This window comes from Onychomys torridus, chromosome 12 (assembly GCF_903995425.1).
Source record: "Onychomys torridus chromosome 12, mOncTor1.1, whole genome shotgun sequence".
In the NCBI taxonomy this organism is placed as follows: Eukaryota; Metazoa; Chordata; class Mammalia; order Rodentia; family Cricetidae; genus Onychomys; species Onychomys torridus.
Window position 1 is genome coordinate 71218924 of NC_050454.1, and position 24102 is coordinate 71243025.

General features: G+C 48.7%; 1 protein-coding gene across 4 annotated transcripts in view; it reads right to left on the bottom strand.

The window, feature by feature from the left end:
• Cldn14 (claudin 14) overlaps positions 1 to 24102 on the bottom strand; it is an 87788-nt gene that overhangs the window by 52957 nt on the left and 10729 nt on the right. Inside the window, exon 1 of one of the 4 annotated variants that reach the window (XM_036204192.1) lies at positions 4189 to 4347. The exons of the other annotated variants lie outside the window; for them this stretch is intronic. The gene's annotated coding sequence lies outside the window, so the exon portion shown is untranslated. Of the gene's footprint in view, positions 1 to 4188; positions 4348 to 24102 lie in introns of those variants that run through there. 4 annotated transcript variants of the gene reach the window in all.

Genomic DNA, 24102 nt, shown 5'->3' on the forward strand with positions numbered 1-24102 from the left:
ATACATTATTTCATGTAGGCTACATGCTATTGGGAAAAAAATCATGAAATACAAAATTGAGAGGAAAAGTACTATATAAAATGATGTATGAATTATGACTGCCCGCATAAATATATGTTTAAAAACTGAAAAGGGTAATGTTTACGCTCACACATACACATATATATGATATATCTACATACACATATGGTATGGTATCAGTTTGTATAATAAGCAAATGAGGGCCTTGAAAGCATAAGGAAATCTAGAGTCTCCGAGAATGGGAATAAGATTGGTTTTAGGGGCAGTGGGACCATTCAACAACTGTTATTACGTTGAACATACAGAATCACGGGAAAATTATGGTCTGGAAGGACATAAAGTTTGTCTCTCTTGGCAGGTCTATCTCAGAGCTCCACTGACTGGGTATGCTACAGTGAAGAGCTAGGTGAGGGACATGCTGAGGCCACCTCACCTGCGACACTCAAACCTGACATCCCCCATCTTGGGGACAGTCCTAGGGATTTTCATTCATGTCTTTAATCCCACAGATTCTCCGCTGGGCTGTAAGCATTCTGAAAGTGTGCAAGAGATAAGCAGACCTTGTTGTGGTTTGGGTTTGATATGTCTGCCACACGCTTATTGGTTTGATGCTCGGCCCCCAGCTTGTGGTGCTGAAGGCTGGGGAGCCTGCAGAGTGTGAGGATTAGCTGGTGGAAAACATCACTCACTAGAGGTAGAACTTGGAAGTTTCTGTGGGCTGCTGGTCCGCGCCTCCATTCCATGTTCCCTGGTCAGTCTCACAGCTTCATGCTCCTGCCTGCTTCCCAGCATGCCTTTCCATGATGATGGGCTGAAACCCTTTGGAAACCAGGAGCCAACGTCAGCCTTTCTACCTCCAGATGTTTCTGTCAGGGGCCTGGTCATAGTTACACCGAGGTGACTATGATGGACATGCAGAGCGATGTGCTTGAGGGAAGTCACCCTGGCAGAAGCAGCTTTTTCTTTCTTTTTAAAAAATTTTTATCTTTTTTAACCTCAAACAAGGAGATAACACTGTTTAACTAAAACCAAATCTACAGCGCCCCCAAACTCCAGGATGCCAGGTTTTCTATAAGACAGACCGGCGGCTTCCAAACAGACAGTCCAACAGCAAATGCAGGGAGACTGAAAACAGATAGAAAAAGGTACCTCAACAAAACACTCATCCTGAGGGTGTTAGACACACAGATAGCTTTGTGTGGCCAGAAGTTTCTTTAAAAAGCTATAAAATCCACCCCCCCTTTTTTATGAAACTAGTAATTTTGATGAGGATTAATAACTGCTGTGGTATTAAGTTGATCTTGCGGATGGATGCTTAAGAGGAATGGCCGGCGAAGGTGGGTGCTCACGGGATGCCAACAGCAAGTGTGGGATGGTTCACGGCTTACTTTCAGCCTCAACCAGGATGGAAGTGTGTCTGTGCACACTTGGTACAGACATGGCAAAGGGTAGAAAGAGGAAGAACAAACAGGGCAGAGCACACAGGTGGTCACGTCCAGGCACCGTCCACCGTGGTTCATTGTGTCGTTCTTTGATTATTGCTGTGTGCTTGAATACTGCCATGGCGGGTCCAAGTTGAGGTAACAGCACTGTGTGTGCACGTGTGTGTGTTCAGTTGCATGTGTGTGTGAGGGCACATGTGTGTGTAGGGCACAGGACAACTTTAGGTATCATTCCTCGGGCATTGTACTCTTTGTCTTTTTCTTTCTTTCTTTCTTTCTTTTTTTTTTTTTGAGACAGGGTCTTTCACTGATCTGGAATTCACCAAGTAGGTGGGCCGGTTAGCCAGTGAGCCCCACGGTCTATGTGTCTCTGCCTCTTTCTATGGGATTTTATTATGCACGACGTAACTCTCTTTTTAAACATGTCTGGGGATGGGACTCGGATGCTTGTGTTCCCAAAGCAAGTACTTTACCAACTGAGTCACCTCCCCAGCCCTGGGCTCATCACTCCCTGGAGCCCAGGTGTCTCGCAAATGGTGGAAGTGTCTGGTCGGCATTTATGGGTTCTAAGCAAAAGTCATGAAACTCTCCAAGAAAAGGAGGCAAGTCTGCACCACTGTGCCACCATCGCCCCCACCGGCAGGGCTGTAATTAAAGAACCTGGGCAAAAGTGACTTAAAGGAGGCGGAGCTGGCTCAGTTCACCCACCGGTTCAAGGGAACTGTCCGTCATGGTGGTGAAGTCATGGCATTAGGAGCCTGAGAAGGAGGTCACATTGTGTCCACTTTCAGGAAGCGACAAAAGTCCTTTCTGTGCAGAACTCAAACATAGGAAACGGAGCTGCTCACTATTCCACCTCAATCAACCTAATCAGGAAAATCCTTCACAGGAGTGCCCACAGGCTAACAGTGTACATCCCACAGGTGTGCCCACAGGCTAACAGTGTACATCCCACAGGTGTGCCCACAGGCTAACAGTGTACATCCCACAGGTGTGCCCACAGGGCTAACCTCAGTGTACATCCCACAGGAGTGCCCACAGGCTAACCTAGTGTACATCCCACAGGTGTGCCCACAGGCTAACAGTGTACATCCCACAGGTGTGCCCACAGGCTAACCTAGTGTACATCCCACAGGTGTGCCCACAGGCTAACCTAGTGTACATCCCCACAGGTGGTGCCCACAGGCTAACCTAGTTGTACATCCCACAGGTGTGCCCACAGGCTAACCTAGTGTACATCCCACAGGTGTGCCCACAGGCTAACCTAGTGTACATCCCACAGGTGTGCCCACAGGCTAACCTAGTGTACATCCCACAGGTGTGCCCACAGGCTAACAGTGTACATCCCACAGGTGTGCCCACAGGCTAACCTAGTGTACATCCCACAGGTGTGCCCACAGGCTAACCTAGTGTACATCCCACAGGTGTGCCCACAGGCTAACCTAGTGTACATCCCACAGGTGTGCCCACAGGCTAACCTAGTGTACATCCCACAGGTGTGCCCACAGGCTAACCTAGTGTACATCCCATAGGTGTGCCCACAGGCTAACCTAGTGTACATCCCACAGGTGTGCCCACAGGCTAACCTAGTGTACATCCCATAGGTGTGCCCACAGGCTAACCTAGTGTACATCCCATAGGTGTGCCCACAGGCTAACCTAGTGTATATCCCATAGGTGTGCCCAGAGGTCTTCTTTCATTAAGTTCTGAACATTCACCACTGTCATATAGGCATACACATATTAAAGATGATTTTTATATGGTTGCAATAAAAGTCCCAAGTACCAGAAAAGTGTTGGAAAGGGGTGTGTGTGTCAGAGTATAAGAACCAAGAAACAGAAGGATGGAAATGACCCCATCCAAGCTCTAACCCTAAAGGAAACCACTTCAGTTGCAAGCAAAACATTTAACTTCCCAGCAGCCAAACAAAACAAGACCGGTGTTCTTCCTGGGGTTCACTGTCCAATAGGAAGGGTCACGCTGGCTCACCTGGACAAGCACACTTTGTACTCAGTCTCACCTTGAAAGTGTTTCTACCCTGACCCAGCTTCTCTGAGGGTAGTGGTCACCACTGTAGAACTGGGGGACTGTCGGGGAAGACACCGGCCAGTCACGAGGGGGCACTCTGCCTGGTGTCTTCCTTTTTGGGGTCTGTTTTAATGGAGTGAAGTTATCTCTCTGACTATTCACTTAACTACAACCCCTTTTCTTCAGGACACGGATCTCTTCTGTGACCCACTCCCTCAGTGTGCGATACACACACATGCATGTGTGTAGCCAAGAGTTTGTTACCAGCTCCTAAGACCCGACAACGAGTTTTATAGCCCACTCTCCCTGGCTGCTGGTTCTGACTTCCCTGGCCTTAGCAGAACAAACCACAACCAGACTGCACACTTTGCTCATGCAGCACATTTTAAATACTTTTTGGGGGGATGGGAATAGGGAGAGAAGGAACTCATTTTGCAATAGAAATCTTTTGCCTTAACCTCCTCAGTAGCTGGGGTTACAGTTACAAGCCACAGCACCCTGATCTTGTTGGAAGTAAATTGTTTCTGCCCTCTGATTGGAACACTCGTGTGAAGCACATTCAGGGTGACCATTATACCTTAATCTGCTTGCAGAGAATCCCCAGTGTGCTTGGCTCCTGGGGTTAGTCTGAACCTCACCCCATTCTCCAAGACCCCAGGTTAGGAGTAGAAGTAACTCCCTCTGGCTGGGCACTCACCCTTCCTGGGTGGCTTCAAACCTCCTCATGGCTGCTCACGTGCAGTGCTCAGGGGCCGGCAGTGTCTGTGGTCTCCTCGGTCTCCTCCTCAGAGCCTCATGTGACTCTCTTCTAGGAGTCCCAATGAGCCCCTAAGCAGATTTCTGGGGCCAGGATGGCCCACAGGTGGCCATGCAGAGCAGAGTTGGTGTGCTGCGAGGGATAAATAATTGATACCTGGAGTGGAATTACGGCTGTGGATTCTGGTCCCTCCCACAGCTGTACCTGCCCTGGGGAATATTGTTCTCAGAGAGGACACCAGTGCCAGTTTGCCTTATTGCTACACACACATTCGCATACTCAATATCAGGTTCAAATGCATTCACACAGACAGGATTAATTAACCTGACCTGGGAAAGTCTCTGCGTGTTGTTGGAGGCGGGGAAGGGAGGGCTTCTCCTCTTGCAGCAGAGCTGAGAAAGCTCCAGGAGCTTCCAACAGCCCCTCTTCCCCCAACTCTAACAAGGCAGGCAAAGGGACCCAGCTACTGAGATAGAAGGTGCCCAACATCTGGAGGTTGAGGACATCCCAATGTCCAAGCTGCAATGCTCAGAAAACAACTTGGTGAACAAATATCTCACTGAGCTCCATTGGGGGGGGGGACTGGGAGGGTGGAAACACTAAGCAAACAGACAGACAAAATCCCCAAAAGAATTGTACAGTGTACGTGGGCCACAGGAACAAGGACAGAGCAAGCACAGCGGATGCCTGAGGAATCCAGGATGTTCAGGGGCCTTTTCTGCCTGTCTGGTCTTGGACTGTCCCATAACCTAATCAATAACCAGTTCAATGACACTGAATTCTTACTGGGGCACTTAATGCAGAAGCAAACTGAGGCAGTGGTTCCTAAGGCTGCCCAACTAAGGTATGTATGGTCCAAGCTGGACTTCAGCCTAGGATCTGGCTCCAATACCATACATGAAAATCCTGCCCCACCCCTCTCATGCACAAGTACACACACACACACACACACACACACACACACACACACACACACACACATACACACACACACACACATACACGCACACACACTTCTCTTTCCAATGTGTGATGTGTGAAAATGAACTAATATGGTATAAAGTGGCCTCTGAAAAGCAGAGGGTCACCCAATCCTGTAACCTTATCCCATGTTTTTGTCTAAGTTTGGGCCAATTCCTAAAATCAGAAGCAGTGATGGCGGGGACTATTCACTGTTCACCAGGCAAGAAAACTAAGTCACCCAAGAGTCCTCACACCTACAGCCAGGGTCCTGTGTCAGCTGCTCAGCTGGGATGTTGGCAGCTAGGCTTTCGTTTGGGGACCCAGGAAGTGATACTGAGAACTCTGGAGTCCTGTAAGTTCTTGGCTCCCCTAAGCCCAGGTCTCCATTTCCCAGCGTGCTGGCAGGGAATACCATCCAGGAACTGGGGGGCGGGGGGGTATAGCAGACTCACACTGCTCCTCCATCCTGTCCTCACCCTGCTCTGGGTGGACATTTCTGGGAATAGAAATCTCGCTATTTTCCTCTGAGGTTTCTCCCTGTTACACACACCCCTGATAATCTTTGGAGGAAGAGTACTCTTGGACTGAACGGTGAATTTGAGGCTAGGGAGGACTCAGACTGGCCGCTCTGGCCACAGGCAGCTGTTCCTCCCCTGAACAAAGCGTACTCTCTCTCACATGCCCCGGAGCCAAAACGAGATGTCCTTGTTTTACTCCAACTCACTGTGGACTTCAGAAGGAACTCTGACTCCATCCTGCAGATCAGCATTTGATGGGATGGGACAGTTGGGAGAGATGGGAAGAGACCTGGCGGAAATACGATGACAGAAAGCCCAACCATAAGGACGTCGGCCGAGCAGCCATGTGATAACGATTAGGACAATAAATTTACTAATTGCTGAAAGGAACTTTAATCACAAAACCACGACACCCTGGCCTCTTTGGGGGTAGCAGTTGCTCTCGCTTGTTTGAGGGATTGTAAATAACAGGTTGGCACCATGGCGTTTGTGGGTAGACGCAGAAAGACTCGCAGGGCTTTTGTACCAGGGCGGGGGGCTCGGGATGGGGGTGGTGGTGATGGAGACATTACAGATAGAAACCCACAGAGAGAGAAAGAGGGAGGCTGGGGAAGGAGAGGGGGAGGGCTGGAGGTAGAGGGAGGAAGAGAAGGGGGCTTGGCACTCTTGCCAATTCACCCCCCTCCCTTGCACTTCCTTTTTTTCTTCTCTTTCTTTCTTTCTTTCTTCCTTCCTTCCTTCCTTTCCTTCCTTCCTTCCTTCCTTCCTTCCTCCCTCCCTCCCTCCCTCCCTCCCTCCCTCCCTCCCTCCCTCTTTCTTTCTTTCTTTCTTTCTTTCTTTCTTTCTTTCTTTATTTATTTATTTATTTATTTTTTTTTTTTTTTTTTTCTGGAGCTGAGGCCCAGTCCTTGCACTTTCTCCATTTACATCGGAGGCCTGGCTTCATCCTGGAGGCTCAAGAAGGGGGTTCTAATAGAGGTCCCAGGGCAGTGTGTTTCTGAAGAGCCTTGGAGTCTCTTTAGTGTGAGTGGGTAGCAGTAAGGTCCTGAGTTGAAGTGGGGACTTGTGCTTGGTTTGGCCTGTCCCCTTCAGGTTCGGCGCCCCTGCCGAGGTCTTTTGGGGGATGGCTAGTTACAGGTCATCCTTCACACAGACCAGGCCTTGCATCCAGACACTGGGAGTCCATTCTTGCAGCGATTTTGAAAGCGAGGACTCCCATTATGCCTTCAGAAGATCAAAGGCAATCATCAAAGGAGCTCTTACAGCATCCCAGGGTCTGCAAAAGACACTTCGTCTAGCTGGGGGGAGGGGAGATGGGGGGCTCCCTGTTCCTCCACTTCTCCTCAGTTGCCTGAGTTATGAGGATCTGGACAGTTGACACATTTCTTCCTTCTTGAAATAGTTGGTGGGAGTGGGGTGGGATAGGGGTGGGGTGAGGTGGGGCTGTCAAATGATTTGAAATATACCCCTTTCTATATCCCCTCTCTATGACTTCTTATAGATCTACAGGAAGTTGCATCATTAAAGCCAGGGACCCTGTGGTACTTTTCAACTGTAGTAAGCTGATGACACCCCTTTTCTCCTCACCATCCCCCAACACCCCACCCCACACACATAGTTACTTGGAATCTAGGGTATTTTTTTTAAAGATTTATTTATTTATTTATTATGTATTACAGAAGAGGGCGCCAGATCTCATTACAGATGGTTGTGAGCCACCATGTGGTTGCTGGGAATTGAACTCAGGACCTCTAGAAGAACAGCCAGTGCTCTTAACCTCTGAGCCATCTCTCCAGACCGGAATCTAGGGTCTTAAACGTCAGGTTTGCTTGTGCTAAAACACCTCAGGAGGCCCCCTGAGGCTGGGCAGAGAAGGGATGTGAGAAGCACTTTGCCTGTTTTGGAACATGGACCTCATCAAGAAAGGACTATCTTCCCAAGATAGTCTCAGGCCCTCAATAACTCTGAGGAGAGTCTGTGGGCTGATCCCATGCAGGGTCCTGAGGAGAGCTGCCTCTGGGAAATAGACTGCAACCTGGGACTTATACTACTTCTGAGGTCATGGACCCTCATACTCATACTGCTCTGGTTCGTTCTGTGATTCAAGAGGATCTTTGGGGACCTGCATGGGGTGGGACTTTCCCTCTGCCCCTTGCTGAGCTACTTTTCCTAAATAGCATGTTCATCTTGTCTTGTTAACCCAACAGTACCAATTAAATCAATTTTTGAGTCCCATTCCAGAATCTGATTCAGCACGTCCAGGTTCTGGGCATCAGGGCAATTGCTCATGGCATTTCCTCCAGGGCTCATGGCTTGTTACCAGTAGTGGACTTATTTAGGTGGTTTTATTGTTTTGTGTGAATGGGTATTTTGCTTGCAAGAGTGTCTGTGTGCCGTGTGCATGCAGTGCCTGTGGATGCCAGAAGAGGGCATTGGGTCATTTAGGACAGCAGACTGTTGTGAGCCTCCATGTGGGTGTTGGGGATTGAACCCTGGTTCTCTGAAAGAGCAACAAGTGCTGTTAACCTGTGAGCCTTTGCTCTGCCCATTATTATTCCTTCTTCTTCTTCTTCTTCTTCTTCTTATTATTATTATTATTATTATTATTATTATTTGGTTTTTTGAGACAGGATTTCTCTGTGTAGCTTTTGGTTCCTGTCCTGGAACTCACTCTGTAGACCAGGCTGGCCTTGAACTCACAGAGATCCACCTGCCTCTGCCTCCTGAGTGCTGGGATTAAAGGCGTGCGCCACTGCTTGGCTTATTATTATTTTTTAACCACAAGTCATTGTGGCATTTCTAACCAAATATGTTCTGTCTTGAGATTAACTAGAGGACTCTCAGATTCAAATCCCACCCTGAGGAATGTCTTGAGATTAACTAGAGGACTCTCCTATTCAAATCCCACCCTGAGGAAAAAGTTCCGAGTGTTTCCCTTTCACCTCCCAGTTTGCTGCCCTCTGTCTCTGTTGGAGCCTTGCTCAGCACAAGCATCATCTCTCCTGTGAAAACCCAAAGACCGTGTAAACATGGGCCATTCAATTTGAAAAGTTCAAACACACACCATTAGCAACTGAGTGCAATGAAACCCAGTCTGTCCATCACGAACCCCCGATAATTTTCAACTTGTAACCAAGCATTTCTTTGACACAGTGGAGGTCTGGAGTCTTTCTAAGCAGCCAAAGCCTTTTTACTAGTGAGATGCTGATAGCATTTAATAATGGCTGTAAGTACCAGGTTCTCCCTGAAGGAGACGGCCCCTCTCCACCGCCTTTGCACCCAAGATATGGGGTGTTATCTGGAGACATTCTTGTTCGTTCCAACTGATGATGGTGTCCTCTAGAGGGCAGAGTTAGGGACACAGGCAACCCTCACTGCACGGAGGGTCAAGCTCCAAATAGCAGAGGTGCAGATGCTACTCACTGGGTGAAAACAAATGTTCCTGAGAAAATGACTTTAAAGTAGCAGTTCTCAGATAGCTACATCACAATCTATAACAGTAGCAAAACTACAGTTATGAAGTAGCAACAGAATAATGTTATGATTGGGGGTCACGCAGCAGGAGGAACTGAGCATTAGGAAGGATGAGAACCACTGCTTTAAACAAAATCCCATTATGAAGTAAAAATAAACTCTTTAGAGTATCACAGACATGATGGTTTAGTGCACGCAGGACACCCACTCTAGAACACGGAGGAAGAGCTGGTGCAGGACAGGACCTGGGTGGGATAAACACTTGATTTTTGTTTTTGAGACAGGACACCAAGTAGTCCAGGCTGGCCTCAACTTAACATATCTGAGGCTGACCTTGAACTTTTGACCCTTCTGTCTTCGCCTCTCAGACCTGCACCACTGTGCCTCATGTTTGTGGTGCTGGGGATGGAAGCAGAGCTTCATGCACGCTAGGCAAGCACTCTACCAACTGAGCTACGTCCGAGCCTAGGGCTTGCCTTTTCACTATTAATGCCTTTTATCCTGCACGCAGATCTTACCTACTCAAAGCATGCTTGAACTGTGCAACCTGAACAGCAAGGATCAGAAAACAACATTCTTATTTAAAGAAAACATGTTCTAGAAGGTTGCTTCGGGAGGCCACGTACACCATCCCAACAGGTTCTTCTGAGTGCCAGAGCCCAGCAGACACAGGGGTGGGGTGTTCAGCAGAGACCTGGCTATTAGGGGAATCAGCAACATGTGGAAGGTACAGCTGACTCCACATGATGGATGGATTGTGTGAGAGGGATATTAAACGTGATGGTCCCCAGGCCATGCCTCTGCCACTAATAAGCCCTAACTCCAGAGTGGGTCCCCCAGGCCAGGTGTTGATGTGGTGGTTAGGCAGCAGACCAAGGACAGTTGGGAGGGGTACAGGCAAAGGAGGGCTGGCCACCAGACCCTAGGTGGAGTCCTGCATCTGTCTGCCTGTGGCCAGACACCCTAGGAGGTCACGTAGTCTCCACCTGATCATGGTTTTAATGAGTTGTGAAAGGCAACACAAGTGTGGAGAAGCCCCTTACACCTGACCTATCACCTCCATCTCCAAAGTCCCCCCCCCCCGGTGGGGGGACAGCCACAGTCCTAGGGAGGAGAAGCTGCAGCGCCCCTACATGAGCTCACAGAGCAGCAGGGCTGGCTCCGTGCCTCCGTTTTCTGCCTTCCCACCTGGTGTCTCAGTCCCTAGCCTTTATATTTGCTAGGCTTCGTCTGTCTGGGTGCTATGCTCTTCTTCCCCCTGGACGGACTTCCGTCCTCTCTCTACCTGGTCAGCCTCCACCTCAGCCTGCGCTGCCCCACCGCACCCTCCCCATCCCATCAGGCAGTACCCCGGCTCTCGAGCAGGTTGAAGCCTCGAGATGATCTGTTGGCTGAGCAGCCCAGTGAGTACCAGAGCAGGCCTGTCCAGAGCTGTTCTCCGGGAAGGGCAGCTGAGACTGGAAAGCAAAGAAGTCTCTCAGATGTGAGAGCTGGCCCTGAGCATCCCTTTCTTGCCTTTGCAGGTGAGAAGTCCAGTGTGTAGTGGACTATGCAGTGGCCAGAGAGCATACTTGGTGGTGGTGGGGGGGGGGCGGCATAACCAAACCCAGTGTCCTCCACTCTCCCTCCTTTTGTTTGAAGACTGTCCAGGATGGGCTGACCATGAGAGGCACCAGGGCTGCTTCTCTGCGAAGGCAAGGCCTCCTTGACTCGGTGACCGAAGCATGCTCAGCCGTTCTTTCTCGGGCATGCTCCAGTTACTAAATAGTTTGAGATATTGCCTTTTCTCTGTGTCTGGTGCCTGGATAGGCTGTGAGCAACATGAGAGAGGGGCTGTGGTTTATTTCCCTCTCCCGTTAGTCTTCAAATCCAGCACAGGCCTCGAGCATAGGGACACTCAACATATGTGCACAGAACAGGCTCCTGCTGGTCACTCGCCCTCTGGTGCTGGCCACTCATCCCGGGACACAGGGGGATTTCTAGGGTTGGTTTGTTGTTTGTTTTTCCCACTTGTCTGTCTTTCTGTGATTTCTGTCCACAGAGCACAAAAGAAACTGAGCGTAAGGGCTACTTGCTTCAAGCAGAATGTTAGGCTCCTTCAGGTGCGCCTTACACCAGACCCATGAGCGGGCACACACACATCTCGGCTGCTGAGGATCCTTATTGAAGCCCAAAGTGGCAGGCGTGTAGGAAGAGGCCGTGAGTTGAAAAGGCTGTACGTGGTGTTGGAGGATAAATGGATGAAGGTAACAAGCAGATCTCAGGGAAGACAAGTTATCCTCGGGGTGCAGAGGCTAGGCTAGGCCTTAGACCAGGGCAGACACATGGCCATTTCAAGACAGCACACAGACTCTTCTCTTTTCCTCATTTCCACAGACACTGAGTCTTCTCTCTCCCAGGTCTCAGAGGAAGCACAGTGAGTCAGGCAGGGCAGTTTCTTCTGCTTGCTCACTCACACAAGACTACTATCCTCAGAGTCCTCAAGGAACGACCCACTGACTCAGGACCCCAACTTCCTGTTAGAAGACTCTTGGGGCCACTCATTTCTGTTTGCACCACAGAGTACAGAGCCTTGTTATGGTGGCCCTGCATCCGTGAACCCAGAGACGCGACAGTCTGATTGAACGGGGTGGCTCTGTTGGGTGGAAAGAGGACCCTGTGAGACCAAGCTCCGCCATCAGACTCCATCCCGAGCTCACTTCTGCCCTCAATGCCAGTCTCTGGCTGCCATTCTTGCCTGTGTGTTTCTGGCCTCCAGCTGTAAACTCCTTCAGGCTCAAGCACTGATTTGTTGTTGGTACTGAGTGCCAGACATAGACCGGGTATACCACAAATGACACCGGAGAGTCACGGCACCGGTTAGAGAGGAGGGTACTAACAGCAGGATTTCTGAGCTCCCTGTGAGACACCTTAGCAGGTAGGCAGAAGGTTAATTGGAAGACTCCAGATGCTGGAGGCTGTAGGGCTATAACTTCGGATAGATTTTTGACATGAAAAAAAAAAAAAAAAACAAGTAGGGCTGGAAATACAGCTCAGTAGCAGAACATCTGCCTACCATGTGTGAGGCCCTGGGTTCTATCCCCAGCACCACAAGAAAATAAACTGATAAGCAAACAAAAATACAAAGGAAACAAGGCAGAGTTCCCCTTGACGCTGGAGATGACATGAGACGGACAGTGAGTGAGTCAGTTCCAGCTGGGCTGTCCTGGCCCCACAGCCTCTCTGTTTTGGTGGCTGAGAGCCATCCTTCTTTGGCTGCTGTTTTAATCATTTGTAAAGGACTGTTGAGGGCAGGAAGAAGTGGGCAGGAGGCTGTCTCATGTGAGATTTCTCCTCTACAGTTTTCGAACAGTAAAAACTGGGAGCGGTGATAAAGTTCCCTCATCCATCAGTCATCCACCCCCAAACATTTGCAACTGATTACACTCTTCAGAGCTGGCACCGAGGCATGAGGTATTCCCGTGAGCGGCCAAGTGCAGGAAGGCGAGAAGGTAGCTCTGAAACACGGTCAAGAGGAAAATGCTCCTGGGTAATAAAAATCCTACAGAGATGGTCATTGCTTCTCTCAGCAGCAAAACATCCAGCTCGGCTTAAAAGAAAAAATAAGGAAATAAAAGGAGCGTGGTGCCATTCGTTGCAAAGCTGATGGTGGCTGGCGCTGCCTGTCTAAGTGGCCCCTTAGAGTCTCTGTCCTCACTCCAAGGTCCTCCAGGACAGAGAGGCCTGCAGGCTGCATCTTGGAAGCCAACTCGGGGTACTTGGCATCTGAGTTCCATGCTAAGCCTCACTGACTTGAAATCCCAAAAGGGTCCTAAGGTGTTGGCAGAAGTCTGCCCGAGTGGCCACTGTCTCTGACCTAGAGATGGCCGTGCTTGGGTTGGATCTGAGACTTGGCCCTGAAGCCCACAAACTTTTTTGTGGCAAACTAGAAAGAAGTAGAATGTGAATCCTTATCACAAAGGCATCAAAACAAACCGGGAAGTTTCTGAAACGAAGGCGTCTCAATGCCCAGCCTTCCCTATGACAAGGAGCCCAAAGGCATTCTCTATCTTTCTTTCTCTCCCCCCCTCTCCCTCCCTCCCTCCCTTTCTCCCCCCTCTCCCTCCTCCTCCTCCTCCTCCTCCTCCTCCTCCTCCTCCTCCTCCTCCTCCTCCTCTCTCTCTCGGAGCCATCTCTACCCAGCCCACCTCCTGACCCTAAGCAAGCCTTTGCAGCTGGATTTCCTGTGCAGTGTTTAAGATGCTTGAGAACTGTGGGTGCTCAGCCCCTTCACCATCCCCCTCTCTAACAGCCAGCTGTCCCCTCCCTCACAGGGACAAGCAGCTGCTGCTCCTGGTGGTGCTCCTGGTGGTGCTCCTGGTGATGCTCCTCAGGCAGGATGCCTGCCAAGGAAGATCTCACCTGTGTAGAGCACAGATGGAATAGGAAGCAGGGATGGGCTATTAACTGCAGCCCGCCCCACTCCCAGTGACCCACTTCTGCCCACTAAGCCCCACTTCCCAAGGGCTCCACGACACCCAGAAAGCGCACCAGCCAGGCACCAACCCTTCAAACACAGCATTTTACATCCAAACCATAACAGCCAGCACCATAATCTAAAGAGCTCTCTATACACAATGCTCATTAGAGTCAGAACTTAAGTTTTGAGTGGTCTGTTCTCTTACCCCTTAAAGATGTTCACAAGCTAGATGCTCTCTCCACAGATGGGGCAAGTGAAGCATAGAGGAGTTAGGAAACTTTCTCAAAGTCACACAGCAGAGATTCTGAGGTCAGAAGGTTTTGTTGTTTGTTTATTTGTTTGTTTTTTGAGACAGTGTTTTCTGCATCCCAGGCTGGCCTCCAGCTCTCATCTGAGAGTGACCCCAAGCTTCTGATCCATCTGCCTCCATCTCCCAGTGTTGGAATTACAAGCATGCTCCACACCTGGTGTTAGGTGGTGCTGTGGATAGAACCCAGAGCACCGGGCATGTAGGTGAGCACTCTGTCGCCTGAGCTCCAGCCTAGCCCAGTGTTCTGGGTTTTGAGCCCAACCTCACACTGTAGCAAGCAGCACCAGCCTCTGCATGTCTTCTCACTAAACTTTCAGTCCCTGGGGAGCAAATCCATCCTGCAGCTTTTCTGAGCAGGACATAGCGTCATGGAGCAGGCGATTCATGCACGCTGCGTCCTGCCCCTCGATGCCCACAGCCTTTGAGAATGCTAAAGACATGCCCAGACCAGTCACCCATGTCACCCCTCAAATCCAATGCTTATGGAGCTATTTCCCCATCGCTGGGCATCTCCAGTTCTAAACTCCCGTGGGTACCTGTGAAAGAAAAGGTAGACACTTACAATTCTGTCCAACTGGGATCTTTCCAGTGGGGTACTTTTCTTGCAGGCTGTGGACACTGCTTTTCCAGTGTGTGGAATGTGTTAGGAAGGGTTTGGAGAGGATTGCCGGGCCACAGGCTAATCCCACCTTGACTCTCACAGAAATCGCTGGAAAACACAGAACACAGAGGCTCTCTAGGTAGAAGGATATGCCAGGACTGGAATCAGCCCTGGGGAGCACGGGACTGCGCTCCAGCCCCACATGGGGTGCACTGTTACGCTTCAAAACAACTTATCAGCGATTTAGTCTCATTAAGTTGTAAGAAAACAGGCGGCTTGAGCCAAGGTTGTAAGTTTCTTCTGTGTCCGTTCATTGCCAACGTTTTGTAAAACCAAAGAGAGCGGGGGTCTGCAGGGGCTTGCCTCACTGATGGATAGATGTGGAGTTTGTGGGGGCACTTTTCCAAGCTGTCTGGAAAGCCGGCTCATTAGGCCTCCAGGCAGCTGTTCTCGTTCCCATGGGATGGCTGGTCAGTGGGTGTGAAGGACAATCTCCACACACAGCTGGGTCCCACCTACCAGTTTTACTGGAAGCTTCTGAGGCTGAGTGTGGGGACAGGAGATTGGGCTTTCTGCGTGTGTGTGTGTGTGTGTGTGTGTGTGTGTGTGTGTGCTCATGCCCATGTACCCCTTCCCTGGCATACCTTGTGCACAGAGAATCTGATACAGTCTGAATTTTAGGATGAAGAACTTTTAAAAGAAACTACCCCCTTCGTCATCTTTCATCCAATTTTATCCCAAAGTAGCCAGTCAGCTCCAAACTGCAGTCTCTTTCCAAAGGCTCTTCATAGGAGTCTGAGCTGGCTGGCCAGTGGTGACTAATTTAATGACTTCACTCCCAAATGCTGAGTTGACTCCCTGCTGACTGGCTGGTAGATGTCAGTGCACTGCTGGTCACCACAGGGACCCTTCCATCTTGCCATGCACAGTGCTCAGGCATGGGGTCATGTCAGTCACCTCTCTGGGGTCTTCAATTGATCAAGTGTGAACTCCAGAATATTCTAGAAATGCTGATGTAATTCAGACTCTAAAATCTCTTCCAGTTTTTTCAGACTCACCCAGGGTCAGAAGTGGCCTAGAGCAGGTCTATACTGTGACAGAGACTCAAGTAATGTGCCTTCTGCCTGGGGTGGCTGTGGAGCCAGCCTCTCATGCCTGGCTCCTGTGACTCACGAAATGCAGCCATCTTCATGGGGTCTTACAGCCTAATGCTACACTGCCAGTGTTTTGGTAACCTCAATGTGGTAGTGAACCACAGCCTCCGAGACTAACAGGCTTATGGACAAAGACTGGCTCTGTCCCTTCTATGACACGGCCTTGTCCTCTTTCCCTCATCTTTCGCATCCTTGAGCAGGCATCTGTGGATGGCTAGTGACATTTACTGGGTGACCAGCCATGCTGCACTTAGGATGGATTCTCAGGTGCAAGGTGCAAGGCACCTGGATTCTTTCCTTGCCCACAGCTACCCTCCTGAAAGTCTCAATAAATGGAATCTCACCCTGTTGTGGGTTGAGCGAGAAGTGTCCCCATGGGCTCATGTGTTGAGCACTTGGCTCCTGGCTGATGGCACTGTTTTTGAAAGGCTGTGGAGCCTTTAGAAGGTAGAACTTTGCAGAAGGAAGTGGATGATTTGGAGGGTGGATCTAGCCTCCCCTTCTGCCTGCAGCTTGCTCCCTGACTGTTGATGGGCTCTGGCCTCATGACCCTGCAGCCATCCCTTCCCCATCATCCAGACTCTTCTTTCAAACTGTGGCCCTTAATTGTTTCTTATCAGGTATTTTCTCAAAGCAATGGGAAAGTAACAAATAAGTAGCTTCTACTGATCCTTCCTTCCTTCCTTCCTTCCTTTTTGTGGTAAAGATATTTAATATGAGATTTGCCAAAAATCTAATTAATCGTTAAAAGTATTGCTAATTAGAGATACAACACTCAGCTCTCTAGGACATAATTGTCTTACAGACTCAGAATTTTACGTGCATCAAATATCAACTCTTCTTCTCCAGCTCCCCAACTCTGAAATGTTCCATGGATTTGACTATTTGAGATAACCATATAGGTGAAATCATTGGGTATTTGTTTTCTGCAATGCTCTCATTTCACCTGGCATAAGGCATCTAGACCCACCCACATCATCACCCATGGCAGAGCATCCTCCTGGATTTGAATAAGGCTCCATTGTGCATATGCACCACATTTCCTTATCTGTCCATCTGCTAGTGAACATCCAGATTGCCTATGGTGAATGATGTTGTGATAAATACTGGAGTGTGAACATTCCTTTGGGCTCCTAATTTCAGTTCTTTAGGATAGACACTCTGAGGCAGAAGTTCTGGGTTTGTGTCTGTCTTTGACTTTCAGGGGATCCTCCGTACTGTTTCCCGTGTCTCTGGTGTCATTGTGTCCTCTCACGGTCACAGCGAGCTAGTTAGTTTTGGCACAAGCTAGAGTTTCGTGGGATGAGTGAGTTCAGCTGAGGGGACTGCCTTATCAGATTGGCCTGCAGACGTGACTGTGGGCATTTTCTTGATGAATATTCAAATTCAGGAACATGATTCTAGAACAAACTGGTTGACGAACGTGGATGTCTGTCTCTACCAGGATCACCACTGGTGAGGCAGAGGCAAGGATCGTGGCCTTTCTGCTGTGTGATGTCATCAGTTGACTCAACCTGTGTGCTGTACTGGTCTTATCTACTTAGGCAGCTTTCCCATCTTCAAAGTCACTCTTCACAATCTGTCACTAAGCATGACACAATTACCCTTTGGATGGCAATGTCCCATTTCCCCCTCCAAGGTGGTGTCTGGGTGGGGGCTGGGGAGAGCTGATGTGCCCCAGGCATTGGGGAAGGCAACCAGAGACAAGGACCCTGATGAGCACACTGTGGATGCTCCCCTCTGGAGGAGACTTGGTCAGCTGATGTCAGTGACTGAAGGGCTAGTGGCTCTCGGTCAGTCTGGAAGGGGAAGCTTCGGAATGCCGCCACAGCTGCCGTGTGTGTTTCTGCTCATCATCTGATCGTGTGGCTCCTTCCACAGCGCCATCTGCACTTCAGCTGAGCTTCTGATGGCCCCAGTCTAGAGCCGCACTCTGCTACCTCATACCGTTCACCCTCTCCGTTTCTCGGGGCCCACGTGTGAGAAGGCACCAGCACAGTGGTGTTGCCTCAGTAGAAAGCACACTGTGAACTCTGCACCTTCTGATTCTCTTCCACTCAGCACACACCTTTCCCACTCCAGTCTCAGCCCAGAGAGGCACAGCGAGACCCACATACCTCTCTGTTAATCACTTTTCCTGTTGACTAGCTGTGTCCCACAATCCTCCAGGCCTGGAAAGAGCCGGGTGTCACTCCCTCCTTTCTTCAGATCATAACTTTATGGGTTAGCTCTCTGAGCCTGGATCTTGGTATGCCTGAACAAAGCCTGGCTTTCCAAGTTCATTGTTGGCTACAAAGTCCTGTTTTTCAACTCAGAAGCAGAATGTCATCTTCCATGGTCCTTACATTCTAGTGACGACATGTTGCTTTTTGTAGCCATAGTGTCTGTACTTGTTGATTCAACCAACCACAGATGGAAAGTATTGGAAAGAAAATCATGTCTATTGAGCATGAAAGGACTTTTCTCTTGTTTAATATTTCCTAAGCAATTTACATTTACATGATGTTTACATCATATTGTAAGATATCCAGCGGTGCTTTACACAGATATGTAGGTTCTGTGCAGATACTACATTTTATTCAAGGGTCTTGAGCACCTGGTTAGTTTTAATTGTCAACACGACACAATAGAGAATTGCTTAGGAAGAGAGTCTCAGTGAGGAGTTATCTAGATTCGCTTAGCTGTGGTGTGTGTGCAATGGACTGTCTTGATTACATTAATTGATGGGAAAAGACCAGCCTACTGTGGGTGGCACCATTCCCTAGGCAGGGTCCTTGATTGTATAGGTGGAGAGAGGGGCCTGAGCACAGGAACACATGCCTGTATTTGTTCTCTTCCTGCTCTTGGTTATGACATGATTAGCTGAGAAGTTCCTGCATTGAATTCCCTGAAATGATAGACCTCAAACTGTCGCCAAATAAAGCTTTTCTCTGAAGTTGCTTTTGTCAGGATATTTCATTATCTTGACAGGGAAGGAAACTGAGTCAGTGTCTTTGACAGTCCCTGGAGTCAGCTGATTTTGAAGGAATGACTACACTTTCATGATCCCTGGTCCAGGGATGCTTCCTCTGAATGACCCACTGCACTGAGGGAAATTTTTCTAGAGGGAAACAGAATCACCAAGGAGACAGGACTAGGGTGGGTTACTGGAGGAGAGAGGGAGATCTGGGAAAAGAGGGCTTTCGTCAGGACAGGAGGGTGGGGTGAACCTACTTTGTGTCCCCCACTAAAACCATCCGAGTCACTAGGAGGGACACAGAGTCAGGAAGTTGTCCAAAGAAAGAGGCAGCCCCACAGGAAGAAGGACTGAACATTCATCTCATAATTCTGCTTCCAGCATGATCTGCGGCCACATTCTAGGTTAGGCCTCTTCCTGCCCAAGAAGAGGACGCCCCGCCCCCACTGTGCACAGCCCCACCCTTCGTCCACCCATCCATCCTCCACCATGGATAGCTTCCAGCCTGTGTGTCGCTTTGGATTTAGTACTGCCCCATCAATTTTATTATAAGTGATGACCCACATTCTCTAAAGAATGCTTTCGCCCTTATCTCTAAAATATCCTTGACCTCCTACTCAGGCTGTGCTCTCTCCCATGAACAAATTACACCTGGCCTCTTTCCACCTGGGCAGCAGACAGTGAGCGTTTGGCATGGAGACTTGGCTTGTCTCCACAGTCTGTTTGTCAAGGAGCGTAGTTTTGTGGTGAGCCCACTGGCCTGGGAATCCTAATAACCCTGGATTCGTGGGCAATTTGGGGTGAGTTATTTGTTTCTATTCTTCATGTAGCTTTTCTGTAGAATGAGGAAAGTTATAATACAGTGTGGTTTTTGCAGCCATAACACAGTGATGGAAATGAAAGTGGTCACCTCTGTCTAACCATGGACTTGGGTGCCGCCAAAGAATGCAGAACGAAATGTTATCATTCTTCAGGGGAGTCGTGTTTCATAAAGAGCTCTGTGTTTCAGTCACTCATTTATGGGGAAAATATATATAATAAATACATACATAGATATGTATTTATATATGAAATAAAGAAAGAAATAGACTGTGGCAGTCAGGGGTGGACAGGTTATATTCTCTGTGGTTGTTAGAAGGAGGGCAGCCCCACAATGGTTTGCAAAGTGAACCACAGAGGCCCCTGAAGGGCTCCATCTAGGCTCAGTGACAGGTACTATGGGTAGAATATTGAAGCCAGAGTATTTTCATGCATTGTTGGGGCTTTACATCCTAAATCATTGTGTAAAATGCATGCTCTGGTTTAGGCTACCCCACTAGGCATGTTGGCTGATTTCCTTGCTCTGGAGCCATCTCCTAATAACCAAGCACACAAAACAGGCCTTTCTTTTCTGAAGCTGTGAGTCCATGAGCTGTAAACATGGCTCTGAGGTTAGAAGATTGAATTCCGAGAATATCAACAATCTGTCCTACCCCATTAATCAGAGATTTATGATCTCTCCAGTCTTAGGAGCCCCAGGGCCGTCGTTGATAATTCCCTGTCAAGGAGAGACGTAATCATCCCGACATGTGCTTAAAGAGGCATTTTCCCCTTGTTGATTTTATGTAGGAAATGATTACGAGGGAAATGTTGGCTCGCTTGGAGGTTCTGTGGCTTTGGGAAGAGGCCTCGGACTGGGGATGGTGGAGATGCGTTGACAAACAGAGCCCCTCAGACAGGGCTCAGCCAGAAGTAGAGCAGCAGTTTGCTGGGTGAGGCTGCCACATAGTCTGTTCCAGAGCAACAAAAGGGATAATCAACCCCTCAGGTTCACCCATCTCTCCCAGGTGCCATTTTACCATATTTGAATCACATTATCAAGAGACAAGTATGGGTTCTGCTCTGATACCCCCAAACCCTTAAGAGACAAGCAAGTCCAGTTGGTGACCTACAGCTCATTCTTCTGGCCGCTCTGGCCCTAGCTGGCTCCCTCTCAATTCTTCAAGGGTTGCAAAAAATAAACTAGGTTGGGAGCATAACCCTGTGAGAGCTAAGCCAGACACCCAGGGTGGGAGCACTCAGATCTGCGCTGACTCTCCTGCAGTCATTTACTAGGGGCTTTCAGGCTGGAGGATGCTCTGTTCCGGGTCCCCTGCAAATGCTCAAATCCTAAAAAAATCTCAGGTCCGTATAGTAGAAAATACTATTATTTGCATCTCCTTCCCACACATCCTCCAATGTACTTTCAATCACTTCTAGAAGACTTGTAGTACCCAACAGATACCGATGCCGTTTAAATTGTTGTCAAGCTGGTTGGTTGTGGATGGTGACAAGGTAAGTCAGCATGTGCTCCGTACAGACGCAATTCTGTTTTGAATATTGTTGATGTGGTTGGTTGAGTCTGTGGATACACACAGCATAGATACAGAGTGCTGGCCATATAACAAGTTTCCCACCACAGAAATCTGGTTTGTGTCAAGAAAAGATGCATGTTTTCCCAGGCTGGGTGTAATCACCATGTGCTGTGCTTGGACTTGTGTTTGAGGATACAAGCTCCGGAGAACTGCCAGCTATACCTAAGCCAAGGAAAATCCACAAATTAAGGGGCTAACTTAATGGAGTTTGAATGGAGCAACCACTGAGAGAAATTCTAATGGCTCTGATTGAGTCTGTAGGGTCAGAAGCACCAGAAAAGCCTATTCCAGTATTTAGAGCAGTGGCTTCAGATCCTGGGTGACAGCCTGTGTCCACACTGAAGAGAGCTAGTGCTGAGGCATTCTGGATCTCCCCTAAGGAAAGTGTGATTCTGTGTGAATGGTGTGTGAATGTGCACGTTAGTGTGTGTGGTGTGAGTGTGCACGTGAGTGAGCATGCACATGTGTGAGCATGTATATGGAGACCAAAGCTTGATGTTGGCTGTCTTCCTCCATTGTTCTCCATCTTATTCTTTGAGGCAGGGTCTCTCACATAACCTGGAGCTCACCAGTTCAGATGAGCTGGCAGGCTTTGGCTTCTGAGAGCTGTAATGGCAAGTGGGTCACTATGCCCATCCAGCATTTATGTGGGTTCTGGGGATCTGAATTTCAGTCCTCACACACAGCAAATGCTTTAAACACTGAGCCCCAAAATGTGCTGTTGTAAGCCACAGAAGCCTAGGTCTAGGAGATGTCATATACACTGGATAATACAACTGTTGGTTTGCCATCAAGTATAGAAAAATGATTACTGTGGGAGCCATACCATAGGGTTGTCAGAAAGATTGAACCAATGTTCGTAAAGTACTCAGACACAAAGCAAGAGCTTTGGAAGAGTTGATAGAACAGATGTAAAGGAAGTAACACCTACACTGAGGGAAGGGCTCAGCGGGAATGTGCTCTACAGTGTGAGGACCTGAGTTCGGATCCCCAGAATACAAGCTGGACATGGTAGCATGTGCCTGTAACCCCAGTGCTGGTGGAGGGAATGGGGGAGAAGGCAGAGGAAGCTTGCTGGCCAGCCAGTCTCACTGAGATGGCCAGCTGCAGATTCAGTGAGAGACCCAGTCTTGAGATGGCCAGCTGTAGGTTCAGTATCTTAAAAAATAATTGGAAAGTGATAGAGGAAGATAATGAAAATCGACCTCTTCCCTCTATGAAAACACGCACAGGTGAGTGTGCTGGCACACACACATGCGTGCACACACACACACACACACACACACACATTTTTTTTTCTTTTAAAGAAAAGAGGGGCTTTAGAGACAGTCTAGTGGTTAAGAGCAAGAACTGGTCTTGCAGTAGATGGAAGTTAGGTTATCAGAACCCATGAGCAGTGACTTACAATGACCTATAATTTCAGGTACAAGGGATATGACGCCCTCTTCTTGACCCTAAGGGCAGACACTGCATCCATGTGCACATACCTACATACAGCCACACACACATATAACTAAAACTAAATCTTTAATAGAGAGTGAAATTTGGGATTTTGTTAGATTTTTGTCCTTTATTCGGTTGTACATGCGCATAAGCACATGTCACATCACAGGTGTGGAAGTCAGAGGACAACTTGGTCAGCTCTCTCCTTCTACCATGTGGGCTTGCGGAACTGTACTTAGGTCATCAGGCTTGGCAGCAAGCACCTTTACCCAGGGAGCCCTCTCACTAGCCTAGAAATAGGAGGTATTTTTAACGGTGAATGTCCACTTTTGATTTATAAGACTTAGGCAAGTATCACCCACACTGTGAATGCACAACCCAGCCATCTTTCCTCTGCTTTTTACAGAACTTTCCTGTGACTCTCCAGAGACACCCAGCTTTTGTAATGAGTCTGCTATGCAAGTTGGGCCCTGGGGCTGCTTGGTTACTGATGCTCTGACAAGTCTCTCCCTGCTATGATTTAGAAATGCTTCCCTGAATGATTTCTGGCCTCGACCAGATCCCTTCCCGATAGAGGCGCCAGCAGGTCACCACATGCAAAACCATTTTCTAGCTCTCACACAGTCAAACCTTCGGAACCTTCATGTGATGACCCGTTTACTCCTCCAGTCCTACTCCTTCCAAGTTAACTCTCAAGGCCAGGTGACAGTCCATCTCTGTGGACCTTGCTGAAGCTCTGGGGTTCAGGATCATAAATCAGGGGCCTCTCAGTGATGGGTGAACAGCATCAGAAAGGAGGAATCTCTTGCAGCCACTGGGCCAATAACAAACCCAGAAGCTCCTGAAAACGTGAACTCTGAGATCAAAAGCAAGAGTGAATACTGAAGATGCCAGAGGCATTGTCCAGAACATATCTTCAGCTCACCATGAGGCGATTGCCAGCCCTGGGTTGCATTAGCCACATCATATGTCAAAGTCTCAAAGAAAGACAGCCTGACATCCAAGACTCACCAACTGTTAGTCCACCTGATGGGAGAAGGCCCACTCTAACTCCACCTTGATCTCAGAAGGCATCCATATTCAGGGAGAGTTCCTGCCTAGAAATTGGATCTAGTTTCCTCCTCTATTTATTTCACAATACACCCCGGGAAGGGATAGTTGATGTAGACAAGCAATAATTCTCCCTGCCACACAACTTCAGTTATGAGGTAGAGAAACCTGGAGGGGCCCAAGAATGTCAAGAAGAGCCAACTGCAGATTAATGGATGCTGAACACTGCTGCCTTGGAAGGCAGGAACTGGCTGGTTTGTGGCTATGGTTCTGAAACACGGGCTTACAGGTAGTCCTTCGTCATAAGGTGATCACACAAGCCCTTGCATTTAGGAGGACAACTGTAGAAGGACCTGTGGTTGTGGCTGAACCATACAGCTTAGCCCTTTATCACAATACTCTTGCTTGAAGTACTTCTTCAATTGAGGACAGTTCCCACTTTGTCCCCCCTCTCTCTCTTCTGTGGTTCACAAACATCCTTCTTGGCTCTTCTTAACATAAAATGTATTCTTCCTTTGATCCTGAAATTGGCC